At 36.8% G+C, this 6099-nt stretch overlaps 1 pseudogene across 1 annotated transcript; it reads left to right on the top strand.

The window, feature by feature from the left end:
• The first annotated feature begins 302 nt into the window (after positions 1–302).
• LOC143579358 (uncharacterized) lies at positions 303–4243 on the top strand (annotated as a pseudogene). Its single transcript, XR_013143447.1, has 5 exons — positions 303–654; positions 1181–2725; positions 3530–3590; positions 3689–3912; positions 3999–4243. The product of XR_013143447.1 is annotated as an uncharacterized LOC143579358 (transcript).
• Positions 4244–6099: the final 1856 nt, after the last annotated feature.

The following is a 6099-nucleotide window of genomic DNA, read 5'->3' as shown; positions in this document are numbered from 1 at the left end:
CATAGACATTCAGGCGGGTGATTTTTCCATAAAACTGAAGATAACTTTGAGACATTTAAGGGTTATGTACGACTGAGTTGGGTAAGCTGACGGTGGTATTTTACTATTGAATCATCCGGTACAAATATCTAGCCAATTATCTATTTGTTTATCGTTAAAAAATAAATAATAATGGGCCCAGATGCCATTCCAATTCCCTCCAAACTTTCTCTTTTCTTGGAACAAGTAATTTATGAGGCCATCAACACACACTTTTCACCCACTCAGTCTCAATCCAAGAAACACCACCAACTACTTTTATGAGGCCATCAACACACACTTTTCACCCACTCAGTCTCAATCCAAGAAACACCACCAACTACAACTTTTTTGTTTATTTCTCACTTGTTTCTTCACTAGCCTCTATAATTTTAAAAACCCACCAAAATATTTTAAAATCCCATGTGGGTTTCTTGTAGTTTGTCCAGGTTGGCAAGTTTACTCTTAGTTTGGTGACTTTGAGGTTAAAAAACAAACAAGCATCTTGGTCTGAAGAAATGGAGGAAGAAGGTTCGACAGTGAGATTGGTTCGGTGTCCTAAATGTGAGAATCTTCTTCCTGAGCTTCCTGAGTACTCTGTTTACCAGTGTGGTGGTTGTGGTGCTGTTCTAAGAGGTAATGTTGTTTATTAATAATATTATTATTACTAGTTTATTTGTGTGGTTGGTTTTGATGTTGATGATCATATTGGTTAGTTTTTAACTTTAGAACCTATAGCAAAACAATGTGTAACTTGTTGAAAGAAAGTTGTTAATTTCATTGATTTATGGTAAATGCTGCATGTTAGAACATGTTTTGAGATAATAATGAAGGTTTTGAGTACAATATTTGACTTTGGCAAAGTCAAAGGTCAAATTGGCTAGTGAGTGTTTTCAAAATCTGTAAGAATTGTTTTGATTGATGATAGAAAGTTGCTAGGTTCATTTAGTTAATACAAAATGTTGCATGTTAGAACACATTTGTAGATTTTGAGTTAGATATAATGATATGAATTTTAGATATAATTTTTTATATATTTACAGTTTTACCCTTTGCTTGGCCTTTTGGCTGTTTTTATGTGTGATTCATTTTGGATTTAATGATGATATATGTATACAAATGTATAGTTTTACCTACATTTTCTTTAATTAACGAAAATCAGGAAAACAATCGACTCCATCCAAAGAAAAAAGACCGTTAGAAAGAATCGAGAACGAGAATGGTATAAGGGTAGAATCGTCCACGAAAGCAAAAGTTAGTTTAGAGACTAGTCTTCTAACCGAGAGAGAAAGTGATGAACTTGAGATTGGTAGCAGGAAGGGTAGAAGCGTCCACGAAAAAGTTTCAAACTTGACCCCTAATTCCGCATCAAGAAAAGAAAAACGCGGGATTTTAACTGATTCTGACCAAAGTAGACGAAGAAGACTTGATTACAGTTATGGTATGCCAAGTGAGTCTCAAGAACTTAGAAACCCGTTCGGGCCCATTCGATCAAGGCCCATTGGGTTTCATAGAAATTCTAGTATACTCGAAAAGGGTAGATTTGGAAATTTACCATATTCAACCGAAGTCCCTTCGAGTTCTCACTCGACTAGTTTACATAATCTCTCAAAGGTTCAAGAAATAGAGAATGATAGAGTTGAACTTCTTAAAAAACTTGATGATTTAAGAACCCAACTTAGCAGATCTTGGCCACATCAGCCTCCGCAAATGCCACATCAGCATTACCTACCTCCAACTTACCAAAATCCATTTCTTGGTTACAGCCAACACGACCCCCTTCTTCATCGCCCCTCATGTTCTTGTTCGCAATGCTACAACATTAACTGGCAGCCGAGGTCTTTTACCAGCCGAGAAACCAGTTACGGTCCATGTCAGCTGCCGCGTCATCGTACAGGTTCTTTTGATTTGGGAAATGATAGTTTGGGTACAAGATACCCAAGAAGGCGGGTTATTTTAACTCATGGAGGTGAACGCGTATCCCGGCCCGTTTCAGGTGGGGCCCCATTTATAAGCTGTTGTAACTGCCTCGAGTTGTTAAAAATACCTAAAAATGTTAATATGGTGGAAAATAATAACCACACAACGATAAAATGTGCGGTTTGTTCCGCCTTAATATCATTAAGACTCGAGGATAACAAAATTGTAGCTTCAACTTCTTCAACTATTACACAACAAAAAGTCAACAAAAGAAAGTCAAACAGAAGCCCTCATGACTCTCTTGATTATGATAATTATGGTTATAACTTTCAGTTAACCGACACTGAACCAAATTTATCAACCAGTGAAGAGCAAAGCCCTGACAATGTAATCGATGTAATCGATAAGCCCGCTTCACCTGTTCCAATATCAGAAAGTCAAAATGATGAGTTGACCAAAAGTCAAAGGACTGTTAAGGAAAAATTGACTGTGGATCATAATAACAAGAAATCTTTAAAAGATGCATTGGTTGCAACCGAAATAGATGTGCCTTTAACAGAGTATTTAAATTGTGGTGGTGTTAGTAAAGAAGATGATCAGTCAAAGAACAAGAAAATCGGGAGCGAATCTTTTTTTGCAGGTTTGCTTAAAAAAGACTTATTTCAAGATCGAGTAGTGGCGTTGAAAAGGGAAGATCGGATGTTTATGTAAATGGTCAACTGTTGACCGAGCGAGCGGTTAAAAAAGCTGAGAAGTTAGCAGGGCCTATTCACCCTGGAGAATACTGGTTAGTTTGCTTTGAATTTTATACTCAAGCATGTTCTTTCTTAGAATCAAACTCATAAAGTTTTTTAATAAATTAACACCATCATTTGCGGTTTGTGTTTATATGTTATAAATTTAATTTGACATTTTCGAAAACGTAAACTTATAAGTTGGTGTGTCTAACCTCAAAAGTCAAACTGCAACTCTTTGACTTTGAGTTCATATCTGTTTTGTAAGGATTTCTTTTTAATATTGACACTGTCGTTCTTCCGTTTATAATAGCATAATATATAGATAGTCACATTTTCTCACAAGTTACACAAAACTGCAAATTTTAGTGTTTTCCCGCCATAAACTAGAGAGTTAGGTTAAAGGTAAGCCGGCTAAGAGGACTAGGAGCTTAGCTTGCTGGCGAGAAAGGGTGAGTGTTCAGTACGCTCTTTAGCCTTTAACAAGGGCTAAGCCGCTAGGAATGGCTTGCTTGCCTGTTGGGAGAGTGGAACGAAGTGATTCTCGTTAGAGAAGCACGAGTGGAACGGCTTTAGTGTCAGTAGGTGCCTAAATGAAGCGATTAAGCGTCGGGGGCTTTGCTGGCTTGCTGGCTAGCTCGTGCAATCAATAAAAAAGATTCGCGTTAGTAAGCTAGCTTTGTAAGCTAAGCAAGCCTGGTTCTCCGGGCACTACGGTAGGACGTGGATCGACCATGACGAGGATTTAGACGGCCCTAAGGAAAGAAGTACAGGAGCTGAAGTCGATTCGCCAACAGAGAAGGGGGTCGGACATGAATACGATTCGCGGACAAAACATTTTTCTTGTCTTTAACCAGGTATGATTCATTAGCTGGATTCTGGGGTGTTATGAATCAGCCTTGCCTTGGCATTATCCCTGTAAGATTATTATGTTAACTTTTTGTGTTCAAACTTCAATTTCATTTCATTTCATCTGTTTGACCTCAAAAGTCAACCCGGTCGTCACCATTTTGCAGCCATTCATACAAGAATTTGACCATCCAATGCCCAAAACATGTGCTGCTGGAAACACTCGAGTTTTTGTTAACGGTAGAGAACTTAATCAAAAAGATTTAGATCTTCTTGCCGGAAGAGGCTTACCAACAACAAAAGACAGGTCTTATATTATCGACATTTCTGGAAAAGTTGTGGTTGAAGACACGGGGGAAGAGCTTGATGCTCTTGGCAGGCTTGCTCCAACGTAAGTTTGACTTTTTATTGGTCGTTAGTTGACTTTTCTGTTGAATATAATTCGGTTTGACATTGTTGCGTTGATCATATGAACAGGGTTGAAAGAGTAAAGCATGGATTTGGTATGAAAGTCCCAAAAGTTGTTGCTAAATGAATCAAGTTCTTTGTGTTGATGCGGTTTTCAGTTCATTTGGCACGTATATGGTTGTACAAGTGAAGATATTTTAGTATGTATGGTAAATGGTTATTGTGTTTCGGTATAAACTTATGATATAAATTTTACATAGTGGATTATCAAGAGTGTAGAACAAGGGTGACGAAACGGATGCATAATGAACACTTTATTATAATTTTTCGGGTTTTTTTTAATTATTATAATTAAGTTTATCTTAAGATGTTTTTACATAATGTAATATTTCAATTGTGCATTCTTTTTCATTTAAATATCTAGTTGATAATAATATGTCTATTACTTTAGCAAACTTCATGTGCACATGACTAGAATACCTCCAAACAAAGACATATTTGTAGTGTTTGAAACTTGACAAGGGACATACGCCTCATGTCTACCTTTTTTTGCTTATGTTGTGCTTCACGTTGTCACATCTTTATTTATTTTTAGATCTATAAATTGAAATATAGGCTTGGGTGTTGGTAGAGATAATGAAATGTGAAAGTGACTTGCCAATTTTCATTTATTTTCACTTGTGAATATAATTAATTTATACCTACTATAAATGGAGCATAGACATGTCACAAAAATGTTAAATAACAAATTTTGGATTATTGTGTAATGTTCTAGACATAAAAAAAAGTCTGAAAAATATATTTGATTCTCAAACTGCTGATTATAAGCTAATTTTATTATATACACTAGTAGATTGCCCCGCCGTGATGCGGCAGTGGGCGGTGTTTAGATGACGATTAAAGCCCACATTGCGACCGGCAAGTCTTCATCATCAACATTTGACGAACCTAGTGAAAATAATAAACACAGGAGAACGTACGAAGAATGAAAGCTCGTATGTCATCATCATAGTCTTTACCATTACGCCATCACCCTAGCCTATATCATCCAAACAACTAAAAGTTGTTGTCGTAGAAGGCGGGAGAGCCTCTGACAACAGCGCAACAAAAGCAATGATCATATTTAGACTTTAAATAAACCACCTAAACACCAGGTAAAACTCAACTGTTGGCAGAGGTAAAATGAACGACACCGCTTTAGGCTTAGTTTAAACGACGCAACCTGGTTCTTTGAAGCCATCTCAGATCCATCTTAAACATAGTTATCATCATAGCCTCTATGCCAAAAACCACATGAAGTCAAAGGAATAACATCTGACATGGTTTCACAAAGCCTTTATGGATATCCTTTGAAGCTCAAGAAAGCATCATCGCTACAACAACATCGGGGAGGCTAACCAATTCCGTCATAGTTATCAGTTTAGGATGAAAATTAGATCTAAATATATTAGAGGTTTCACACTAAAGGCTCATGCAAGCATCATAGCCCTCAATGCTCAGCTACGCATCATCGCATCAACATCGAAGTGGGTACAACCAACCTAATATAACAGTATAGCCTTCAATAAGCATTGGGTACAACACTTTCAACCATAAACCAAGAGGTTTTTACATCAGGGACCATAGTCCTCAATGCACAACACAAACAACATGAAGCATAAACAGTTAATATCACTCCCAAACATCAATTAAAGGAATAGGAATAAGGGATTTAAAAAATTCTAATAAGAAAACATCAAAGCCAATCAAGGCAAAACAGAAAGAAAAAGAAAACAAAAAACAAGTTTTTTCATCCCCCGCATTGCGGGAGAGGGGGGGGGGGGTTGGGGGTGGTCCCCGTGGTCGATTTGATCATTTGAATGTTACGGAAAAAAAAGAAGCTATGCGAAATTAAAATTAAATGAAACCAAAAAATAAATGCAGCTAGTTATTTCAAGCTATAATGACCATTTACAATGTTTGAAGCTTTACAATGTCTGCACTCTTTGTTTAGTTCTAAAATACATCAGAATACAAATAGTACTTAAAGACATTCATATGGTTTACCTTGAAACATCTTAAATTGTACTGAAACCTCTGAGGTCAATTGCAGTAAGGGCTAACTGCAGTTGAAAGCCATGAAAAGGTCAGCTTTTCAAGAAAATGGGTAGTCTTTAATTTTGTAGAGATT

Source organism: Bidens hawaiensis, unplaced genomic scaffold (genome assembly GCF_021521415.1).
Source record: "Bidens hawaiensis isolate Kalapana, Puna unplaced genomic scaffold, B.hawaiensis_p1.1 tig00029671_1, whole genome shotgun sequence".
NCBI lineage: Eukaryota > Viridiplantae > Streptophyta > Magnoliopsida > Asterales > Asteraceae > Bidens > Bidens hawaiensis.
The sequence above is the reverse complement of the archived record's forward strand: the minus strand, read 5'-3'. Positions and strand labels throughout refer to the sequence as shown.